We start from the raw sequence: 15,137 nt of genomic DNA on the forward strand, positions 1-15,137 counted from the left end.
TTTACCTTTGCTCGGACTGTTGAGTCAATTTTCTTGATCTTTAGACTTGCCATGTTGATTTGCCTCCATTCACTAGCTAAGACTTACTAGTAGTTCATCTCACTTTGTCGGTTTGATCTGACTTTACCAATGAACCTCCATACATGTCGATGAGTTCACCTGACCCACTACTAGGAATGATCAAACACATCAATCCATCACCAGTTCATTTCACTTAGCTTACTTACCAGTTGTCCTATTCACCGGTTGGCACACACACACATACATTCATACCCTTAGTTGGGGATAATATCGTTATCGGTGGGAATCCTACTAGATAACATCACACTAGCATATTGGTGGCCTACACATACTTCACCTTCGGTGTTGTTGTGATTCTTGTAACATTCTGTCTCTTCATCACAATCAACATCCACCATACAGGTTGAATGCATATCGATGACCACACTTCAATCCCGATGCCAACAATCTTGGTCTGCATAGCGGTTTCCATTTTAAACTTGTTGACATCAATGACAACCTAATGCCAACAATCTCCTCCTTTGGCATTGATTTTAACACACTTTGATGTCAACACACTTTGTTCCTTCATCATTCATTTGACCATTCTCCCCCTTTAACAAAAATGACAAAGGGTCAGGGAATCTTTGCATCTAATTCATTCTCCATTGGTTATATAGTGTATTCTCCCCCGTAATCATGAAATTCTCTTGGGTATTCCTACAATAATTTTGGTCTTCTACAGTTTGTGCTTCTAGTACACCCAAAAGTTCAAGCATGTTGGTATTGCATTATAATCACTTGATCTCCTCTTGTGCATATGGTCCAAGAGATAGGGTATTTTACAATGAACTCCCCTTGAACCATAGATCTCCCTCCAAACTTAAGTGCATGAGGTCACAACTCCCGACTTGTGTCTTAAGTACTCAAAGGTGCTGACAGGTAATCATTTGGTGAAGATGTTTGCCACTTGTTCTCCTATAGGAACATATTTCATTACGACTTCTTGTCCTTCAAACTTCTCTCTAAGAAGATGATACTTGATGGCTATATGCTTTGTCCTTGAATGCATCACTAGGTTCTTTGATATGTTGATGGCACTTGAATCGTCTCACCGGATGGGAATAGGATCAAAGATATCGGCATGTATGTCTTTGAGGGTCTGCTTCATCCAAACCACCTGAGAGCAACATGTGGTAGTAGCAATGTATTCTTCTTCAGCAGTGGATAGGGAGACTGAATCTTGCTTCTTGCTATGCCATGAGTCTAACCGGTCACCTAGGAAGAATGCACCACCACTTGTGCACTTTCGATCATCAATGCAACATGCCCAATCAACATCAGTATATGCTTCCAAAGTGAATTCTCCTTTCCTATGGTACCATAATCCATAGTTGAGTGTCTCATGCAGGTACCTAAAAATTCTTCTTATTGCATTCATATGTGAGTGTTTTGGTACTGCTTGAAACCTAGCCACCATGCATATTGCATGCACTATATTCGGTCTAGATGTTGTTAAGTATAGCAAGGTGCCTATCATGGATCTAAACAAGGTCTAATCTACTACCGATGACTCGTCAGTTTTGCTCAGCTTGCATCCGATTACCATGGGAGTACTCACAAGTTTGTTGTCCTCCATTTGAAGCTTCTTCAACATGTCTTTTGAATACTTGGTTTGAGAGATGAATATCCCCTTTTCAAGTTGTGAAATCTACAAACCAAGGAAGTATGTCAACTCACCAAGCATTGACATTTCAAACTCTGATTGCATTTGATCAGCAAAATCCCCATAAAGGGTATCCTTGTTGCCACAAAATATGATGTCATCTACATACACTACCAAAATGATCATATGGTTTCCATCTGCTTTGATGTATAGGTTGTTGTCAGCATTTCCCTTGTTGAATCCTTGCTCCTTTAGGTACTTGTCTAGCCTAGAATACCAAGCTCTAGGATCTTGCTCCAAACCATACAAAGCCTTCTTCAGTCGACACATGAAGGTTTCATCATCATGTAACAAAAAACCTTTTGGTTGCTCCATATACACTTCTTCTTCTAGATTTCCATTGAGAAAGGCAGATTTTACATCCATCTAATACACTTTATATCACTTGTAGGATGAAAAAGCTAGAAACATCCTAATGGATTCTAGTCTAGCTACCGGTGCAAATGTTTCTTCAAAATTAATGCCCTCTACTTGAGAGCAACCTTTGCACACAATTATAGCTTTATAACTAACAATCTTACATTCTTCATTCATCTTGATCCGGTAGACCCATTTGGTGCCAATAATGTTCGTGTTTGTCGGTCTAGGGACTAATTCCCAAGTCTTGTTCTTCTCAATCTGCTACAATTCTTCTTCCATTACAACCATCCACTTCTAACTTTTTTTGGCCTCATTGAATGTCTTAGGTTCGACTTCAGTCATGAGGCAGAAGTTTACTTTTTCATCAATCTGAACAAGTCATCTTCTAGTCTGCACATCATCACTCTTATTACCTAAAATATGCTCTTTCAGGTGATTTTTCTGAACATACCGATTAGGGACCTTATTGGATGCTTCTTCCAATTCATTGTCTGACTAAGCGTCTTCACCTTCATCACCGAAATCATCATACCAGTTCATCTGTGCTTATCTTCCTTTATGCATATTCTCATCAACTCTTACATGCACACTCTCAGTGACTCTTCTTAGTCTTTTGTTGTAGCATTTGTAGGCCGTATTGTTAGTTGAGTAACCAAGGAAGATCCCTTCATCACTCTTGGAGTCAAAACTACCTAAACCATCCATGTTTCTGTTGATAAAAAATTTGCTCCCAAACACCTTGAAGTACTTGACTGACGGTTTTCGATCATACCACAACTTATAAGATGTCATTCTACTATATGCTCTTAACTGAACCCGGTTGAGAGTATATGTTGCAGTATGATCTACTTCCTTCCAATACATTTCTAGTTGATTTTCCTCATTTAACATGGTTATGACCATCTCCTTGATTGTCTTGTTCTTCCTTTCTACCACACCATTTTGTTGTGGTGTCCTAGAGGCTGAATATTGTCTTTTGATTCCATGTCTTTCACAGTAATCTTCAAACTCAGTTGATGTGAACTCTCCACCCCAGTCAAATCTTAGGCATTTCAATTTGTACCCACTTTCCTTTTCTACCATCTTCTAAAAGATCTTAAATCTATCAAATGCTTGTGATTCATCTTGTGAGTATGTGCACCAAGTTGTGGTACCAAAAAGGGGTCTTAAGATGCCACTTTTTTCTGAAATCAGCAAACTCTGAATGTCAATGACAAATTAAACATAGTTACACTCCAAATTTGAAGATGCAATAAGAACAAGAATCAGAGTGCTTCGAGTCTACTTTCTAAACTACTACTTTTTTTTGAAAATGGTGGAGATTAAGGGCTTCAAAAAGGGGGGCCACAAAAAGTGGTCCCGTTTTTATGCAAAAAACATAACATAGCATTTATTATGGCCCCCCTAAAATGCTAACTTTTTTTTTAATTTTTAAAATCACTTTGTTGAGAAATTAGCTAACACCTTGTATTTTATGCCATATTTTTTGGCTAATTTTTTAATGAGTATATGATTTTGTACTAATTTTCGAAGTGGACACATCTTGAAAAATAGAAATTTGAGCATGCTCCCCCCTAAAATAATTGAAAACTAATCAAAAATCAAAAGTTTTTTTTTTAAATAGTGCATGTTGGTTATTGACCAAAAACTGACACACTAACAAAATAAATTATAGATGAAAGCCTTAACAAAATCAAAATGTGAAAATAATTACATGCTTGGATAGCTAAGAGAGAGATCGAGGTCTCTATGGTGTTTTTTTTTATTGAAATGAGTGCAAACCTGATGGAGAGAACAACAAAAAAATGTGTGATTTTCTAATCTTCTATTAAAAACACGTCTCAAACCTAAAATGGTCATCCAACCCTTTGGGTTGGATACCCAAGTACAATCCAACCCAAAGGGTTGGTGGTTTCCAATGCAGACCATTTGGCAAGTGCCAAATATGGCACTCGCCCTATTTGGTGCTCGCCAAATGAAAAAAAATGACTTTTCCCATTGGCGCGCGCCAAATTTGGCGTGTGCCAAATGAGAAAATTCAACTTTTTTTATTTGGTGCGTGCCAAATGTCCTGCATTGTCCAATTTGAAGGTTTTGTGATGCAATTTTTTCAATTTGGGCACAAGTTATACCCATCATGAGAGGAGAATATATACATGAAATATGTCTTTTTCTTTCTTATACTTTAAGTTATATCTCATGTATATATTGGTAGGATGTTTGAGAGTGGTTTCAACTCTATAGGATTTATAATGTAGATTCTAGTGTTTAGAGGATCATATTGAATTTCAGACAATCAAATTTTAATAATCAACATGCTCCTATTAGCATTCTTTAGATCTGTATCTCACTATCTTTATCCTCCCTAAACTTTGCACCTATCTCTCTCCCTCTCTTGTATCTTTCACTTCTCTCTCCCCTCTCTAGGTATATCCCATCCTCTCTACCTTTCATCCCTTTCTCTCTCTTCTCTCTCACCCTCTTATTATTTATGTCCCCTCCCACTCATTTCTCTTGTTTACTATTGTTCCCTTCTATCCTCTCTCTCTCCCCATATCTAGGGCTCTCTTTCCCTCCCTATTCACCTCACTACCTCTCTCTCCCTATATTATTACCCACCTCTCTCTCCCCCTCTAGGTTTCTCACTTATCTAATTGTCCACCCTCTAGTTCTCTCCCTCCCTCTCCACCTTTCTCTCCCTTTCCCTTCCCCCTATCTATTTATGAACACTCTCCCTCTCTTCTCTCTCCAAACCTAGATCCATCTCCTCATTCTCTAGGTCTCTCGCTCCCTCAATTTCTACCTCTCCATCCATCCCCTCTTACTCATCTCTTTGTTCTTCTATCTATTCTCTTCTCTCTCCCTTCTCTCTCTAGATCTCTTCCTTCCTTTCTTCCCCCACTCTCTCATTATCTCTCTCCCTCTCTCATTCTCTATCTTCAATGTCTAGTTCATTAACTCTCCAACCCACCCTCTCTCCCCTCTCTAGGTTTCTCCCTCCCTTCCTCTCCACCTATCTACCTTTGCATAGAGGTCTTGTTACCCACCTCTCTTTATCCCCCTCTATCTATCTCACTCCTCTCTTGCAATCTAGGTCTCTCACCTATCTATATATCCCCTCTATAGTTCTCTCTCTCCCTCTCTATCTCTCTCTCCCTCCTCCTTAACCCTATTCCTTTATGAACTCCCTCCTCTTCTCTTCCTCCCCTAACCTCTTTATCTCCTCCTTCCATAGGTATCTCACTTCATGCCTAACTCTTCATCCATCCCCTCTTACTCCTCTCTTTTTTCTTCTATCTCTTATCTTCTCCCTCCCTCCCCTCTCTAGGTATTACTTTTCCTTTCTTCCCCTCTCCCTCTCTATCTCCCCATCCATACACACCCCCATATATATCTCACTCCCCCACTTTTTTATTCTCTATTCCTCTTATATTCTCTCACTACATTCTATGTCATCAACTTTCTATCTCCCCTCTCTAGGTTTCTCACTTCCTTCTTCTCCACCTATCTACCCCTACAACAAGTCTCATTATTCACATATCTCTCTCTCGCCCCCTTTATCTGTCTCAATCTTCTCTCTTTTCATTGAGGTCTCTCATCTCTTTCCCCATATATTATGATGCCTAATGACACGTAATGGGTCATAGGACACCATATGACCCCTTAAGACACCATACAACCCATAACGACACCATATGGTGTCCTAAGGGGTCATAAGACACCATATGACACCTTAGGACACAATATGACCCTTAATGACACCTAAGAGATCATATGGTGTCCTAAGGGGTCATAGGACACCATATGACCTCTTAGATTACCATACGACCCATAACGACACCATATAGTATCCTAAGTGGTCATAAGACACCATATGACCCCTTAGGACACCATACAACCCATAATGACACCATATGGTGTCCTAATAGGTCATAGTACACCATATGACCCCTTAGGACACCATATGATCCCTTAGTACACTATATGGTGTCGGTATGGTTCGTATGGTGTCTTATGACCCCGTAGGACACCACATGACCCCCTAGTACATCATATAGTGTTAGTATGGTCCTATGGTGTCCTATGATCCCTTAGGACACCATATGACCCCTTAGAACACCATACGGCCCATAATGACAACATAAGGTGTCATAAGGGATCATAACACACCATATGACCCGTTAGGACATAATATGACCCCTAATAACACCTAAGGGATCATATGGTGTCCTAAGGGGTCATAGGACACCATATGACCCCTTAGAACACCATGCGACCCATAATGACACCATATTATGTCATAAGGGGTCATATGGTGTCCTAAGGGGTCATAAGACACCATATGACCCCTTAGGACATGATATGACCCATAATGACACCATATTATATCCTAAGGGGTCATAGGATGCAATATGTCCCCTTAAGACACTACAACCCTTACCAACCCCTTACGAGGTCATAGGGCACCATATGACCATTTAGCACACCAAATAACTTATAATGACACCATATGGTGTCCTAAGGGGTCATAGAACACCATATGACCCCTTAGCACACCATATGACCCATAACGACACCATATGGTGTCCTAAGTGATCATATGGTGTCCTAAGGGTTCATAGGACACTATATAACCCCTTAGAATACCATACAACCCATAACAACACCAAGTGGTGTCCTAAGGGGCCGTAAGACACCATATGACCCCTTAGGACATAATATGACCCCTGACAACACATAAGGAGTCATATGGTACCCCCTAAGGGAAAACCATATAACCCCTTAGGACACAATAAAACCCATAGAGATATCATATGATGTCCTCAGGGGTCATATGGTGTCCTAAATGGTCATAAGACACCATATGACCCCTTACGACATAATATGATCCCTAATGACACCTAAGGGGTCATATGGTGTCCTATAGGGTCATAAGACACCTAGTGACCACTCAGGACACAATATGACCCTTAAGAACATCTAAGGGGTCATATGGTGTCCTAAGGGGTCATAGAACACCATATGACCTCTTAGGACACCATACAACCCATAACAATGCCATATGGTGTCCAAAGGTGTCATAGGACACCACATGACCCCTTAGGACACCATATAACCCATAACAACACCATATGATGTCCTAAGGGGTCATAGGACACCAAATGACCCCTGAGCACACCATATGACCCATATTGACACCATATGGTGTGCTAAGGGGTCATAGGACACCATATAACCCTTTAGAACATAATATGGCCCTTAACGACACCTAAGGTGTCATATAGTGTCCTAAGGGGTCATAGGACACCATATGACCCCTTAGGACACAATATGAGCCCTAACACCACGTAAGGGGTTATATAGTGCCCTAAGGGGTCATAGGACACTATATTACCCCTTAGGACACCATGTGACCCATAATGACACTATATGGTGTCCTAAGGGATCATAGGACACCATATGACCCCTTAGGACACCATAGACCCCATAACGACACCATATGGTGTCCTAAGGGGTCATAGGATACCATATGACCCATTAGTACATAATATGACCCCTAATGACACCTAAGGGGTCATATGGTGTCCTATGGTGTCATGGGACACCATATGACCCCTTAAGACACCATACGATGCATAACAACACCATATTGTGTCCTAGGGGTCATTTAGTGTCCTAAGGGGTCATAGGACACAAAATGACCCCTTAGGACACAATATGACCCCTAACAACCCCTTAGGGGGTTATATGATACTATATGACCCCTTAACACACTATACGATCTATAACAACACTATATGGTGTCCTAAGGGGTCAAATGATGTCCTAATGGGTCATATAACACCATATGACCCCTTAGCACACCATAAGACCCATAATGACACCATATGGTTTCCTAAGGGGTCATATGACCCTTTAGGACACCATATGACCCATAACAACACCATATGACCCCTTAGGACACCATATGACCCATAACGACACCATATTGTATCCTAAGGGGTCATGTGGTTCCTTAAGGGGTCATCGGACACCATACGACCCATAAAAAAACCATATTGTATCCTAAGGGGTCATAGGACACAATATGACCTCTAACGACCCCTTAGGGGGTCATAGGATACCATATGACCCCTTAAAACACCATATAATCGATAACAACACCATATCGTGTCCTAAGGGGTCATACAACACCATATGACCCCTTAGCACACCATACGACCCATAACAACATCATATGGCATCCTTCATCTTACACCATATGACTCCTTAGGACACCATATGTCCTATAATGACACCATATGGTGTCTTATATGATCATATGGTGTCCTAAGGGTTCATAGGACACCCTATGAACCCTTAGGACACAATATGAACGCTAACAACACCTAAGGGGTCATAGGGTGTCCTAAGGGTTCATAGGACACCATATAACCCCTTAGGACACAATATGACCCCTAACAACACCTAAAGGGTCATATGGTGTCCTAAGGGGTCATAAGACACCTAGTGACCACTTAGGACACCATACGACCCATAATGACACCATATAGTGTCCTAAGGGGTCATAAGACACCATATGACACACTTCAAAAAAAATTAAAAAACGCATAAGGCACACGCCTTATAAGGCGTACGTGCATTGTAAACAGCAAAAAAACCTTGCTCTGCATTTCTGCATTCCAAACCTGTGTTTTGGCATTTTTGGGTGCTATTTTCTTATGCTCGCCCTTTGTAAAAGCTTGAAATTGGGCACTAAGTTGTCCATCTCTCATCAAAATGCCGCCACGCCATCAAAGAGCTTGAAGAAGTATGTATTTTTATTTTCTTATTGTCATTTTTTTAATTAATTTGAAGTTTAAACTAGGTTTATTGATTTAAATTTATTTTCATTATCAGGAAATGAGATTAGACAAGAAAATGTTGAAAACACTCAATCACCTCCTCATGAAGACCATATTGAAGAAGAAGCACATCAAGAACCTCCTACAATCCCTAGACACCCCATAGGTACACAAGAAAACCTATTAGGTCAAATAGAAAATAGCCAAAAAGAGCTTGAAGGTTTAATCACAAGGCTAAAAGATCCCACTGGAACAAACTCCCATAGGACAAACCTTGCTAGTTCTTTGCAATCTATTGTATCTCACACAGAATCTGTGAGTGGGCAAATAAATTTTTGGTCCCATAAGAAGGAAGATCAAAAGCAATTTTATGCTGACAAATTATCATATGCGGCAGTGAAGAAAAAGAAAATTAATAAATTTGACTTGTGTGCTCTTTTTATGGACCCCCGAACGAATCAACCTTTACACCCTAGATGTAGGAGATTCCCTATTCATTGGTGTCATCATGAAGGGATTAAGAAATTTTTTGGGGATAGGTGGTGGATGGTATTTGATTAGCCCCCATGCAATAATCATGAGGTACCCCAATACTTTTTGGGAAAACTATATTGTGAGTTTGTCCTTAATGAGATCCCAAACTATTTTGATTTTCTAGATTTCCAAGGTAGAGGTGGGGGTTCCTCGCATGATAGAGAGGGTGCACAGCATGATCCAAATCTCCCACCAAGACCCTTGGCCAGACCTATGGTGGAGCATGTTATTATTCCTTCCATTATGAAGGAGAGTATTGAGGTCGAAACTCTAGACTCGATTAGCTCACTCACTTAGACCCTTATACAACATGCTAGTCCTCTAGTAGAGGGTGATGCGAGTGATGATGTTGATTCTTCTAGGCATCAAGTTCCAGCTCATTTTTGTCGATCTTGTGGTTCTCTTTGCACTTATGATCCTAATAGTTCTGACCATGCATGTGCACGAGCAGAGTTTTCTACAGAGAACATTGTCATGACAGAATCTTTGCTGAACGAAACATTTGGCATTGATACCCAGGTGAATTTCATTACAAGTTCATTTCATTCTTTTTATTAAATCTTATATGTAAATTTGAGAATATATCTAAATTAGTAAATTATTATGATAAAAAATCAGGGTCAAAGTGTTCACAATACTAGCAACATTCCTGTAGCACCCTTTTTCACTACTTCGTCGACTCCACAGGTATACAACAAGTGAAAAAATATAATTATTATATGTAGATAGTTGAACCTTATGTGAATGATTTTCTAATTACTCATTTTGGATGTCAAATAGTTTGATGCTAGAGCTTCAACATCAACACCTCGTAGTATATTTCATCGACAATATTTCACCCAGGTAAACAATTTATCTTTAATATTGTTATTAAATAATATAGATAGTTTTGGTGATTAATCAATATACTTTGTTTAATTTTCAGATGTTGAATTCAAAGACTCCTCCTGCTGTCTGCGTGTCAATGGAGCGTGGTGTTGCTGCAATAGTAGCAAGTTCAACTGCTTTAACAGAAGTATGAGACATATTTGTAAATTTAGTAAATTTAGCATTACATTTGTTATCTTAATAATATGTTATTGAAAATTTTAACGACACTTGTATTTAGTTTAATTTATATTGTGATGCTTATAGGAGGGGCTTGTCACTCCAGATCATGAACGTGCACCTGTTGTGGATAAATATCAAGACTATTTGTATGCGGTAAGTGACTATTCTATTATATGTCATTCTAAAATTCAATTTTTATATATGCTAACATCATTCTTTTCATTGTATCAGGTGGAGTTACAAAAAAGTCTGGAGAGGAGGTCGAGTGGATGTACTCGAAAGACACCTGCATCATATACATCTCCATCCCCTCAACAAGCAAAGATATCTCGTGATCTATTTCCTTCCCCTAGAGGGAAATGAATAGAATAGGGTCCTATGTTGTATGCTTATATGGCAATTTTGAACATATGTTTTGTATTACAAATATGTGACATTCTATCGCCATATGGCTTTTGGCAAGCTCCTATTTGACTTTATTGGATACCATGTTGTATGCCTATATGGCAAATTTGAACATATGTTTTGTATTACAAATATGTGACATTCTATGTCCATATGAATTTTGGCAAGCCCCTATTTGACTTTATTGGATATCATGTTGCATGCCTTTAAAGCAATTTCGAACATATGTTTTGTTTTATGAATATGTGAAATTCTAAGTCCATATGGCTTTTGGCAAGCCTATTTGTTTGTATTAGATATATTTGATAGTTTTAACGGTATACAATGTTGCAAGGATTTGTAGCTTTTTGGTTAATGTAAATCATTTATCATGGTTATCCATAATTGCAGTACAAATGATTAGATGAATAATTGCACAAAGTTTATTATATGGTGTCCTATGACCCCTTAGGACACCATATGACCCCTTAGGACATAATATGGTGTTGTTATGGCTCGTATGGACACCTAAGGGGTCATATGATGTCCTATGGGGCCATAGGATACCATATGACCCCTTAGGTGTCGTTATGGGTCGTATAGTGTCGAAAGGGGTCATATGGTGTCCTATGACCCCTTATGACACCATATGACCTGTTAGGACACAATATGGTGTCATTATGGGTCGTATGGTGTCCTAAGGGGTCATATGGTGTCCTATGGGGCCATAGGACACCATATTACCCCTTAGGTTTCATTATGGGTCGTTATGGTGTCGTAAGGGGTCATATGGTGTCCTATGACCCCTTAGGACATCATATGACCCCCTAGGACACAATAATGGTGTCATTATGGGTCGTATGGTGTCCTAAGGGGTCATATGGTGTCTTATGACCCCTTAGGACACAATATGGTGTCGTTATGGGTCATATGGTGTCCTAAGGGGTCATATGGTGTCCTATGACCCCTTAGGACACCATATGACCACTTAGGACATAATTTGGTGTTGTTCTGGGTTGTATGGACACCTAAAGGGTCATATGATGTCCTATGGGGCCATAAGACACCATATGACCCCTTAGGTGTCATTATGGGTCGTATGGTGTTGTAAGGGGTCATATGGTGTCCTATGACCCCTTAGGACACCATATGACCACCTAAGACACAATAGGGTGTCATTATGGGTCATATGGTGTCCTAAGGGGTCATATGGTGTCTTATGACCCCTTAGGACACCATACCCTTTGGACACAATATAGTGTCGTTATGGGTAGTATGGTGTCCTAAGGGGTCATATGGTATGACACCATATGACCCCTTGGGACACCATATGACCCGTTAGGACACAATATGGTGTCATTGTGGGTCATATGGACACCTAAGGGGTCATATGGTGTCCTATGGGGCCATAGGAAACCATATGACCCCTTAGGTGTCGTTAAGGGTTGTATGGTGTCCTAAGGGGTCATATGGTGTCTTATGACCCCTTAGGACACCATATGACCCCTTAGGACATAATATGGTGTCGTTATGGGTTGTATGGACACCTCAGGGGTCATATGGTGTCCAATGGGGCCATATGATACCATATAACCCCTTAGGTATATTTATGCGTCGTATGGTGTCGTAAGGGGTCATATGGTGTCCTATGACCCCTTAAGACACCATATGACCCCCTAGGACACAATAGGGTGTCGTTATGGGTTGTATGGTGTCCTAAGGAGGTATATGGTGTCTTATGACTCCTTAGGACACCATATGACCCGTTAGGACACAATATGGTGTCATTATGGATCGTATGGACACCTAAGGGGTCATATGGTGTCCTATGGCTTAGGTGTCATATGGTGTCCTATGGGGCCATAGGACACCATATGACCCCTTAGGTGTCATTATGGGTCATATGGTGTCGTAAGGGGTCATATGGTGTCCTATGACCCCTTAGAACACCATATGACCCCCTAGGACACAATAGAGTGTCATTATGGGTCGTATGGTGTCCTAAGGGGTCATATGGTGTCTTATGACCCTTTAGGACACCATATGACCCCTTAGGACACAATACGGTGTCGTTATGGGTCGTATGGTGTCCAAAGGGGTAATATAGTGTCTTATGACCCCTTATGACACCATATGACCCCTTAGGACACAATACGGTGTCGTTATGGGTCGTATGGTGTCCTAAGGGGTCATATGGTGTCCTATGACCCCTTAGGACACCATATGACCCGTTAGGACACAATATGGTGTCGTTATGGGTCGTATGGTGTCCTAAGGGGTCATATGGTGTCTTATGGGGCCATAGGACACCATATGACCCCTTAGATGTCGTTATGGGTTGTATGGTGTCCTAAGGGGTCATATGGTGTCCTATGACCCCTTAGATGTCATTATGGGTCATATGGTGTCCTAAGGGGTCATATGGTGTCCTATGACCCCTTAGGACACCATATGACCCCCTAGGATAGAATAGGGTGTCATTACGGGTCGTATGGTGTCCTAAGGGGTCATATGGTGTCTTATGACCCCTTAGGACACCATATGACCCCTTAGGACACAGTATGGTGTCGGTATGGGTCGTATGGTGTCCTAAGGGGTCATATGGTGTCCTATGACGCCTTAGGACACCATATGACCCCTTAGGACATAATATGGTGTTGTTAGGGGTCGTATGGACACCTAAGGGGTCATATGATGTCCTATGGGGCCATAGGACACCATATGACCCCTTAGGTGTTGTTATGGGTCATATGGTGTCGTAAGGGGTCATATGGTTTCCTATGACCCCTTAGGACACCATATGACCCCCTAGGACACAATAGGGTGTCGTTATGGGTTGTATGGTGTCCTAAGGGATCATATGGAGTCTTATGACCCCTTAGGACACCATATGACCCTTAGGACACAATATGGTGTCGTTATGGGTCGTATGGTGTCCTAAGGGGTCATATGGTGTCCTATGACCCCTTAGGACACCATATGACCCCTTATGACATAATATGGTGTTGTTATGGGTCGTATAGACACCTAAGGGGTCATATGATGTCCTATAGGGCCATAGGACACCATATGACCCCTTAGGTGTCGTTATGGGCCGTATGGTGTCGTACAGGGTCATATGGTGTCCTATGACCCCTTAGGACACCATATGACCTGTTAGGACATAATATGGTGTCATTATGGGTCCCATCGACACCAAAGGGGTCATATGGTGTCCTATGGGGCCATAGCACACCATATGATCCCTTAGGTGTCGTTATGGCTCGTTATGGTGACGTAAAGGGTCATATGGTATCCTATGACCCCCTAGGACACAATAGGCTGTTGTTATGGGTTGTATGGTGTCCTAAGGGGTCATATGGTGTCTTATGACCCCCTTAGGACACCATATGACGCCTTAGGACATAATACCATGTCGTTATGGGTCGTATGGTGTTCTAAGGGGTCATATGGTGTCCTATGACCCCTTACGACACCATATGACCCGTTAGGACATAATATTGTGTCGTTATGGGTCGTATGGACATCGAAGGGGTAATATGGTGTCCAATGGGGCCATAGGACACCATATGACTCCTTAGGTGTAGTTATGGGTTGTAAGGTGTCGTAAGGGGTCATATGGTGTCCTATGACCCCTTAGGACACCATCTGACCCCCTACAACACAATAGGGTGTCGTTATGGGTCGTATGGTATCCTAAGGGGTCATATGGTGTCGTATGACCCCTTAGGACACCAAATGACCTGTTAGGACACAATATGGTGTCATTATGGGTTGTATGGACACCTAAAGGATCATATGGTGTCCTATGGCGCCATAGGACACTATATGACCCCTTAGGTGTCATTATGAGTCTTATGGTGTCGTAAGGGGTCATATGGTATCCTATGACCCCTTAGGACACCATATGACCCCCTAGGACACAATAGGGTGTCGTTATGGGCTGTATGGTGTCCTAAGGGGTCATATGGTTTTCTTATGACCCCTTAGGATACAATATGGTGTCGTTATGGGTTGTATGGTGTCCTAAGGGATCATATGGTGTCTTATGACCCCTTGTGACACCATATGACCCCTTAGGACGCAATACGGTATCGTTATGGGTCGTATGGTGTCCTAAGGGATCATATGGTATCCTATGACCGCTTACGACACCATATGACCCGTTAAGACACAATATGTTGTCGTTATGGGTCGTAATGTGTCCTAAGGGGTCATATGGTGTCCTATGGGGCGAT

The sequence above is a fragment of the Cryptomeria japonica genome, chromosome 1 (genome assembly GCF_030272615.1).
Source record: "Cryptomeria japonica chromosome 1, Sugi_1.0, whole genome shotgun sequence".
NCBI classification, from domain to species: domain Eukaryota; kingdom Viridiplantae; phylum Streptophyta; class Pinopsida; order Cupressales; family Cupressaceae; genus Cryptomeria; species Cryptomeria japonica.